Raw genomic sequence first — 10,274 nt, 5'->3', positions numbered from 1 at the left:
GAACCGGATTAGCGAGCTCACGGTTAGCGCGATGGTTTGGTCTTGGATGTTTCATTTGATCTTGGATGTAGTAAGCGACGTACGAAGCACAGGGCCCTGATCTTGTGTAGAAAAGTAATCCCAACTTCTTAAATCAGTTAATTAATTTAATTGTTAAGTAAGCCAAAAGTCCAAATCTGGTAAACCACACTGAGAGCATTTTTCCACAAATGGAGAATTTGGAACAATGATGGACCTTCCCTGGAAAAACCAGCCCACAAAATTAATCCAAGAGCATGAGTGTGTCAAGAATTTGCTCTGGCCATTTTCATTTGAAATATCTGTGGAAGTGGAAAGTTAGTGTAATAATTCAGGTATTCTGAATCTGATGTTCTTGTTAGTTTGTAAATTTCTGATTGTTGACATTTCTGCGTATAATACAGAACTGTAAACATAGAATGTGTAGTAGCAGTTTTTTTTGAAATGATAAGCCTTGTTTGTTAAACAGTTTTGTTTCTCTCTTATTAAAATCGGTAGGAAAGTCAAATGTGTATTGTTTTTATTTCATTTTTTAGTTACAAAAGTTTTGTTTTGACTAGAAACTTAGCAATGGAATTTTCATGACAGCAAACCGGTTTATTGAGAGACAAGACAAGTTTTCACTTGATTTATTTACAATAAAGCATCTAGCCCAATTATTAAAACAACTTAACAGATGTTCACAAAACAAACAAACAACAGCAAAGAAAGAGAAAGAGAGAGAGTTCTGTTTCACTCTCATAAAGCCTCAGTTACTGTACAAACAGGTTTTTCCAGACATGCAGCGACCTGTCCTTTTTTAAGAGTTTGCAGAAAAAGGCTATTCTGGGCTTTAGTGCAGAATTCATAACATGAAAAAGTGATAAAAAACACTGCTCTGAATTAAATTGTCAGTATGAAAATGTTTTTCCTTGTGAAAAGCAGATAGTCTGAGGGGAGGTTTGTTCCACTGGCTGTGGCCCATGCCACACTGTGCTCATGAAGGACAGTATATTGCCAAAAGTATTTGCTCAACTGCCTTCACACTCATATGAACTTGAGTGACACCTCATTCTGAATCCAAAGGGTTTAACATGATGCCGCTTCACCCATCCAGTTATAAGAGCTTAAAATCTTCTGGGACCCTTTCCACAAGGTCTATGAATTTTTTTGAACAGAATCAGAGTTATCTTTATTATGCCAAGTTTGTGCACACAAGTAAAAAGTTTGACGCTGGTTTACTTTGCTCTCTTCATGCCAAAAAATCCATGTATGCCCTGCCTCCTGTTATGTTCTGGATTATCTCAGGAGAATCTTTACACAGCCTGCACCTGGGGCCTTGCGTGGTATGGTAAACTCCAGCCTCTATTGATCTTGTGCTAAAAGCTTGTCCCTGTCTGCCATGATTAGTGCCTCTGTTCTGTCTTTTAGTCTTGCTTTGCCCAGCCATGGGTACGATGTTTGGATATCAGCCACTTCCTCTATCTGCCAGTGGTACATACCGTGCAGGGACCTGTCCTTACATAATGGTTCTTCTCTTTGTTCCTCTTTTATCATGGGTTTCTATCTGAGGTATTCACCAAGCACATGGTCATTTGTGGCCATCTTAATGATGAACTCATGGATAGGGCAGGGCAATATGGCCAAAAATATTCATCTCGATATATATTTGAAAATTTGCAATAACGATATAACTGATGATATAGTTGATGCAAGACAAAATACTTTACAACTCCACAACTTTATTAGTGCAAAAAACCCCATCAATGTATTTTCACTTAAACAGGCAGCTGGGTTTTTTTGGAGATTATGTATCTGAATTTCAGGAGCGGGACCACGCCTCCAAACACGCTCCTTCCGGTTGCCACCTATACAGGGAGTGCAGAATTATTAGGCAAATGAGTATTTTGTCCACATCATCCTCTTCATGCATGTTGTCTTACTCCAAGCTGTATAGGCTCGAAAGCCTACTACCAATTAAGCATATTAGGTGATGTGCATCTCTGTAATGAGAAGGGGTGTGGTCTAATGACATCAACACCCTATATCAGGTGTGCATAATTATTAGGCAACGTCCTTTCCTTTGGCAAAATGGGTCAAAAGAAGGACTTGACAGGCTCAGAAAAGTCAAAAATAGTGAGATATCTTACAGAGGGATGCAGCAGTCTCAAAATTGCAAAGCTTCTGAAGCGTGATCATCGAACAATCAAGCGTTTCATTCAAAATAATCGACAGGGTCACAAGAAGCGTGTGGAAAAACCAAGGCGCAAAATAACTGCCCATGAACTGAGAAAAGTCAAGCGTGCAGCTGCCAAGATGCCACTTGCCACCAGTTTGGCCATATTTCAGAGCTGCAACATCATTGGAGTGCCCAAAAGCACAAGGTGTGCAATACTCAGAGACATGGCCAAGGTAAGAGAGGCTGAAAGACGACCACCACTGAACAAGACACACAAGCTGAAACGTCAAGACTGGGCCAAGAAATATCTCAAGACTGATTTTTCTAAGGTTTTATGGACTGATGAAATGAGAGTGAGTCTTGATGGGCCAGATGGATGGGCCCGTGGCTGGCTTGGTAAAGGGCAGAGAGCTCCAGTCCGACTCAGACGCCAGCAAGGTGGAGGTGGAGCACTGGTTTGGGCTGGTATCATCAAAGATGAGCTTGTGGGGCCTTTTCGGGTTGAGGATGGAGTCAAGCTCAACTCCCAGTCCTACTGCCAGTTTCTGGAAGACACCTTCTTCAAGCAGTGGTACAGGAAGAAGTCTGCATCCTTCAAGAAAAACATGATTTTCATGCAGGACAATGCTCCATCACAAGCGTCCAAGTACTCCACAGCGTGGCTGGCAAGAAAGGGTATAAAAGAAGAAAAACTAATGACATGGCCACCTTGTTCACCTGATCTGAACCCCATTGAGAACCTGTGGTCCATCATCAAATGTGAGATTTACAAGGAGGGAAAACAGTACACCTCTCTGAACAGTGTCTGGGAGGCTGTGGTTGCTGCTGCACGCAATGTTGATGGTGAACAGATCAAAACACTGACAGAATCCATGGATGGCAGGCTTTTGAGTGTCCTTGCAAAGAAAGGTGGCTATATTGGTCGCTGATTTGTTTTTGTTTTGTTTTTGAATGTCAGAAATGTATATTTGTGAATGTGGAGATGTTATATTGGTTTCACTGGTAAAAATAAATAATTGAAATGGGTATATATGTGTTTTTTGTTAAGTTGCCTAATAATTATGCACAGTAATAGTCACCTGCACACACAGATATCCCCCTAAAATAGTTCAAACTAAAAACAAACTAAAAACTACTTCCAAAAACATTCAGCTTTGATATTAATGAGTTTTTTGGGTTCATTGAGAACATGGTTGTTGTTCAATAATAAAATTATTCCTCAAAAATACAACTTGCCTAATAATTCTGCACTCCCTGTATAGGTTCCCCCCAGTTCTGCAACTGTTCATTCTCGTTTACGTTCCCCACCCTCCCTCCCTCCTTGTTCTCAATTCTTTAACTTCTTCACTTCTATTTAGTACATGGGGATCTGCCAGGCCCGGGAGCCGTCCGCAGTTCCCTTCGAGGCCTTCCCCAAACCGCAGCTCGATCCATGTCCCAGCATTCACCTTTACCTACTAAAACGCTGTCACTCCTAAAATGAGGACGTGGGCCCAGCTAGTGAAATGTGCATTAAAGCTATATAAAAATTTAACAGTGCAAATGCAAATTCCTTGCTGACAGCTTAACCAAAAGGCATTTCCAGTGGAAATTAGCCGACATATCCTCAGCATAACCATGTATAATATCCACAAAACTTAAAAAGAGGTTATACGCACACAATACGGTAATATTATGTTGAAGCACAGTTCGTATCACTCCGCGAGGCTCCTGCCTTTGATAGCCGTAATGACAATCCATCAAGCAGTCCGCCTTCATAGCTTACGAAACTTGTACTAAAACATTTTTTGACAGATTTTTGAGCGCTGTGTACCACATAAAATCAATTCGAGGTCAGTAAACACAACCAGAATTCATACATAAGGCGCACCGGATAATAACGGGCACTGTCGATTTTCAGAAAATCAAAGAATTGATTTTAAGTGTGCCTTATTTTCCAAAAAACACAGTAATACTGACGGCCCACTTGCTCTACCAAAAATTGTGCGTTGGTGTGTATCTGACGGACAAAAGCCAAACCAGTTCCACACCACTGAGGTTGCAGCATTTTTACAAACCAACTCTGGTTCATCTGTTTCATTCAACGATCCGTTTTCACCCTTCTCATTCTCTGTCACCTTTAAAACAAAGGAACTGCGCATGCGTGTTTTACCCATATTCTATTGCAATATTTCATTTTCATTATACCGGTATTACCGTGAACGGTATGATGTGGCCCAGCCCTACTCATGGATGTTTGTTTTCTCATCCTGGACAGCGGTTCTGACACTCACCAGTCTTTGGCCTTCTTTATTTCACTTTCAGCATACAGTCCGGCTTTGTGATGTCCTTCATGTGGCTCAACTCCAGTCTTTCAAAAGACTTCATGACCACAAACATCATGGCAGCAGTCCTGTAGTTATTTAATTATGTAATGGTGGACTTCTTTGGGACAGAAATGATATTGGAGCATTTGAATCAGCAGAGGAACTTCAGAGACATTCAAGCACAAGCGGGACACACCATCAGATCCTGGAAACGTCCTGGTCTTCTGCCTCTGGACAAGCAGACACACATCCTCCTCACAGCTCTTTAAGCACTTTTCCATTAGTACCCACTCAGATCGACTTGCACAGATTGGCTTGGATCAACAGGTTTTCCATTACAATCAAGTACCACCTAATGTGTGTGGTTGTTGTCATAGCAACACTGCAGAACATCCCGTGACATGATTAGTATATGACATGAACGTTACAACAAAGGTGGACGTTGAGAAAAGAATATACCTGCTGCTCGGTCTGTGGCTTTCAGTCAGAACAGACCACAGTGGCGTTTTTTGTGCCCATTTCCCTCGTTGCCAGGTTTCAAAAATGGTCTTTCAATTTTTTGTGAAAGAGACACTCGTGAGCCATCAAATAACACCATTGTCCAGCCAATCAGTGGCATGCAGTCTGACAATATGCTATCACATTTTAGTACCTGTTAAGTCTATTAGTGTCACAGTCCTGGGTCTGCGACCCAGTGTTTTGTGTTTTTGGTTTTATTCTGGGAATTGTGGTTTTCTGTCTTGTATTTCCTGTTTTACTTTAGAGCAGGGGTAGGGAACTCCAGGCCTCGAGAGTTTCTAGTTTCTAGTTTCATGTTTAGCTGACCCCAGTTTGGGGTTTTGGTAATTCTTACAGCTGCAATAAAGGCTCATTCTCAGTTTGAAACACTCTCTCCTGCATCATTGTCTCGTAAACCATGACAATTAGACTGTTTTTTCTGGACAATTTGAATTGTACTGGGCTGTCAACAATTTGAAAAAGATTTAAAGAGTTATAACTTTAAAATCATCAGATATCAATTGTAGAAAACAGCAGTTTAAGCCCCACAAATATTTTATTATGCATAAAACATCTTTATTTAAAGATCTTTATTTATTTAATTGTTTAATTTTATGTAATTTAAGTTTAATTTAACGTTCACATTCATTTCACACCACAATTTTTTTAGATCAATGTTATTAGCATTGTGTTATCCTCAATTGTTTATAAATATTCATTTTCATGATTTAAAAGATTGCATTTTTCAGTGGTTAAGCAGAATTCAATAAAAGGGCAAGATGTTACAATCCCTGACAATGCATTGCTTCAAGTGGAGAAAGTCTTGAGGGATGGCTACTATGAGGAAGGCAGCCTGGAAACTTTACTTTATACATCGTTGTGTGCCTCCACTTCACAGGGTGTTTCGGTCTTTTATCACAAGCTATTCTGCCATTTTTTAGTTTCTTTTACTTTCCTTGGTTAGGTTTAGGGATTCAAAATCTGATCTTGGTTATATTAAAATCATCAGTAGTGGACCTTGAATTTATTGGGTGTTTCAGCCATTATCACTAGATACCCTCATCAAAGGACGCCCTGTCAGGGTTGATCAGGCCTTGGAGTGTGTCACTGATTAATGTTAAACTGTTTTTTCTCTTCTACTTTCTTCTTTTTTAATTTTCTACAATTTAATTTCTTCTATCAATTCACTGCAAAACGAAAAGTAATACTTAACTATTGAATATTTAAAGAGCCTCACTTCTTGTGTCTCTCGGTTAGCTGACTGCCTTAGGTGCCTAAGTGATGTCAGCCCTATTTAGCCATAGCCAGTGATTGGTCCGCTCAGCAGTGTTAGTTAATTCTCTCATAGCCTGCTGTTGCGCCCGTCCTCTGACTCCAGACTCTCTACGCAGTTTTGCTGTTGTACTGGCAGCAAAGCCCTGCACCCCACTTCCACCAGGTGCACCTTGATCTTCCAGCCTCTGTCCTCTGCCTCAGCTGCCAAATTGGCATACCACAAACACGTCCTCAATTGCATCCTCCCACGGTACCATCAGCTCAATGACATATGAAAGTTTTTGGGAGTTAGACCACAGGTCGCAGAGCTGACTGCCTTAGGTGCCCAAGTGATGTCAGTCCACTTGCATCTGCCAATCCCCGGCAACCTTCAGGAGGCTCAGGTCCAGGGTTGAAGGGCTAGTCCTCGGCTTGTATACCTCCCAGACAAATGTTGATGGATACTAACGCTCCTCTTGGTTCACGAAAGGTTGGGCGATCGTGGCTCAAGATTTGACAGTTCGTCTTGTAATCGGAAGGTCGCCGGTTTGAGCCCCGGCTCCAACAGTCTTGGTTGTTGCGTCCTTGGGCAAGACACTTCACCCGTTGCCTACTGGTGGTGGTCAGAGGGCCCGGTGACACCAGTGTCCAGCAGCCTCGCCTCTGTCAGTGCACCCCAGGGCAGCTGTGGCTACTACATCACCAGTGTGTGAATGACTCAATGCAGTATAAAGTGCTTTGGGGTCCTTAAGGACTAAGTAAAACGCTACACAAATACAGGCCATTTGATGGATTTCCTCTTGCACTCAGCTTTCTCAGCTAGACACCTGAGGACCTGGTTGTGTCTCCATCTGTATCTGCCTTGAGTAAGGCTTGTCCTGCAACCAACCAAGATGTGCTTGAGCGTTGCTGGGGGCAAGATGGGCCTTTTCCAAACCACAGCTGCAGATTTATCGGGGAAGGCAGCACATCATATGTGGCTGGAATGATGAAACTTAGCCTATGAGCCTCCATTCCACAGATTTCACTCCATGGGAGTTTCCTCTTTTCAGCACTCTCCCAATTCATCCAGCGACCCTGCTTGGCCACCGCTACAGCTATGGCATGCATGGCTGTTTCCTCCAATCGACGCACCGCCTCCACCACAATTTTTTGACATTTGGCTATAGATGCCTGTTGCCAGAGAGGTGTTAATGCACCAAGACCAAATCCTCCTCTCCCCTATTGGATGTGACCCACTACCTGACATTGGTAAAGAGCAGATTTGGCCTCTAGGCACAGCTGTGACTGGGGTCCACTCCCCCCTGTTGCTAGGTTGGGAGCAGCACCACAACAATAGCTTTCAACTGTCTCACTGAGGTTTTTTTTTTATCTGTTTCTTACATGGCTCAATTGTGAGTTTTCCAATTCAATAAATCAACTGTTGATATTACTGCACAATATTGTGTTTTTCTTCATAAAGTTGTTCTTTGTTTTTCTTAAGCTTAAATTACATCTAACACAATGAAACCAACATTTTATGTCAGGAATTAACTCTGGAATTATCGAGCTGAGAATCAAAATGAAATTAGAATAAAACAACACTTCTCAAAGTTTGACATAATTAAGTTCAAAATGAAATAAACAAAGTCTTGCCTCTAAGCGTTTAAAGCAAGTTTAAATGAAATATAATTTGTCTCTGGGCACCATCATTAGAATACAATAGAATAGAATTCAACTTTATTGTCATTGCACATGTCACAGGTACAGGGCAACAAAATGCAGTTAAAGAGAAGATAGGGCATCACATTTAAGTATCTATTCTACTCTTGCAGTTCACCAACAGTGTTTTCAATTTTTATCCTCACTACCACACTATAGGAATTAGTTGATTAGTTTACTTGTAGAACTATGTGAAATTAAAACAAAACAAACAAACAGAAAAGCAGAAGTCGCCACGGTATTTTTTGTATTATTTCTTCCACTCAGAACGTGTTATGCTTGCTGAGATCAAGCAAGCAAAACGTGTCAATCTAAGTGCGTTAAAGTCTTGACCATATTTTCGGTTTTGCCGTTTTGAATGGCACTGCAAGTATACAAATTCGCCCGGCTCTGTAAAGAAAAGAAGAAAAGCAGTACAAATCTGGGGCATGTCTGATGTCAGACACAAAGAAAAATTATTAAAGAGTCCAGTGGGAGCAAAAGGAGCGCAATTTTCCTTATTATGCGGAGTTTGGCGGAAACGTCTCACAATTTAAACTCCAGCGGCGGTCTTACGCATGGAAATGCAACCTGTCAAACTGGAAAACTTTTTGGTGTTTATGTTGTATAAAGAAATGTCCTAAAAGCCACGCCCAAAACACAACTGTTTCCCTGTAAGTCTAACACGCCGACAGATGTGGGGGCTCCGTCGTTGGAAAGCGACAGCAGAAGAGTTGCGGACCCGCAGGTACGTAGGTCCACTTTTACGTATGGGAGATCGGGAAAAAGGAAGGCTTCCTGAATAAAGATACGCAAAGTAGATTACAGAGTATATTTGAAGAGATTGTCTGACTGAGCACAGTCCAAGCTGCAGTTAGGCACAGAAACTTTAGTTTAAACCCCTCTTGTAGCTTGTAATCCGTCTTATCAAACTCCAGACGCTTCTGACTGCATGGGCACAATTATGAAAAGCGAAAATTGGCGTTTTGGCGTTTAAAATGACGTTGTTTCATTAAGGCTACATTTAGACGAATTTAGTAAGTTTCCAAAACAAATAATAATAATAATAATAATAATAATAATAATAATAATAATAATAATAATAATAATAATAATAAAGAAGAAGAAAAATAACTATAGCTATTAGGTTAAAACGCAAACTGCCAGCAAGACCTTCGAACGAGTACGCTGAGCACATAAGTCAGGAGCATGTTCAGACTTTCGGTTTAAAATCGACCAGAAGCGCCACGTTTGACTGATTTGTTTATTTACTATGTGTGGTAATAGCATGTTTTAAGCGCAGCACAGTAGCACATCCAGCGATAAAGTAATTAACTGGAATTAAAATATTTATTTTACCGGTCTGTAGGAGAAGTCCCAAGACTAACGGCAGCAGTAATCTCTTGTCTTATTTCTATGAAGGGAAATACGATTGTAAAATGTGGGAGCTTGCAGAATAAAAGAAAGAAAGAAAGAAATGCGAACTTTTATTTTGAAACTTTTACTTTTAAACATATTTTACATGCTTGTGTGTTTGTTTGTTTTTAATTTGCAGTTACTGACAAAAAATATTCACAAATGTCTAGGTTGATACTTTCACAAATATACTGAGAGCTGCAAACTTGTGATTTGAATATTAATAATTTTTATTTCCCTTTTTACTACTTACAACAACCTCACAAATCACAAATTCACACATTGACTTTTGACTTTGGCAACACTTCTTGCAAGGAAAGTTTTGCAAAACTCAAACTAAAAGCTGCATTCATTAAGTGTTTTGTTGTCTTTTAAACGTGTCTCAGAAGTAGGCGACAAACAAAAAAAGTGTCACGTTTCATTAAAAGACCCATCAGACATCTGACTAACTGGCATCAGACTAAAAGGTTTCAGCCAAAACTTGGTTAGACTAAAAGGTCTCAGACAAAAGAGCATCAGACTGGTAACGGCCTAGGAGAAAGCTTGGTAGTATTGAGGTCAGTATTCAGTTTATCCCATTTATTTATGTAGTAATACAAATATTACAGAAATGGGTCTATTATGATATGTTATAATGTACACGGTATGAAGTATGTTGTGAATATTCCATAACTATAAGTATGTACAGGCTGTAGTGAGTACAAGCTATGTACAGGCTATGAACAGGATATAAATATGAAAAACTATACAGAATATGAAATAAATAACTTTACAGAATCTGAGATATACAGTTATACAGAAATGGGAACTGTGCAAGTTGTAAACAGTTGTAGGGTTAAAAATTATCATATGTACAGAATGATTATTTACACAGAGCTATACAGTAGTGCAGTTAAGATAAGTGAGATATGTGGATAATTTCTACAGAGGCTATATAAAGTGCT

At 40.2% G+C, this 10,274-nt stretch overlaps 1 protein-coding gene across 1 annotated transcript in view; it reads left to right on the top strand.

Annotated features, from left to right (window-relative positions):
* Positions 1–8,595: 8,595 nt before the first annotated feature.
* LOC102201581 (lysophosphatidic acid receptor 6-like) overlaps positions 8,596–10,274 on the top strand; it is a 10,432-nt gene continuing 8,753 nt past the window's right edge. The window contains exon 1 of the mRNA XM_005751697.1: positions 8,596–8,662. The gene's annotated coding sequence lies outside the window, so the exon portion shown is untranslated. The remainder of the gene's footprint in view (positions 8,663–10,274) is intronic.

Source organism: Pundamilia nyererei, unplaced genomic scaffold (assembly GCF_000239375.1).
Source record: "Pundamilia nyererei isolate P.nyererei 1_Seehausen unplaced genomic scaffold, PunNye1.0 scaffold00323, whole genome shotgun sequence".
Lineage (NCBI taxonomy): Eukaryota > Metazoa > Chordata > Actinopteri > Cichliformes > Cichlidae > Pundamilia > Pundamilia nyererei.
This window is presented reverse-complemented; position numbering and strand designations above follow the sequence as displayed.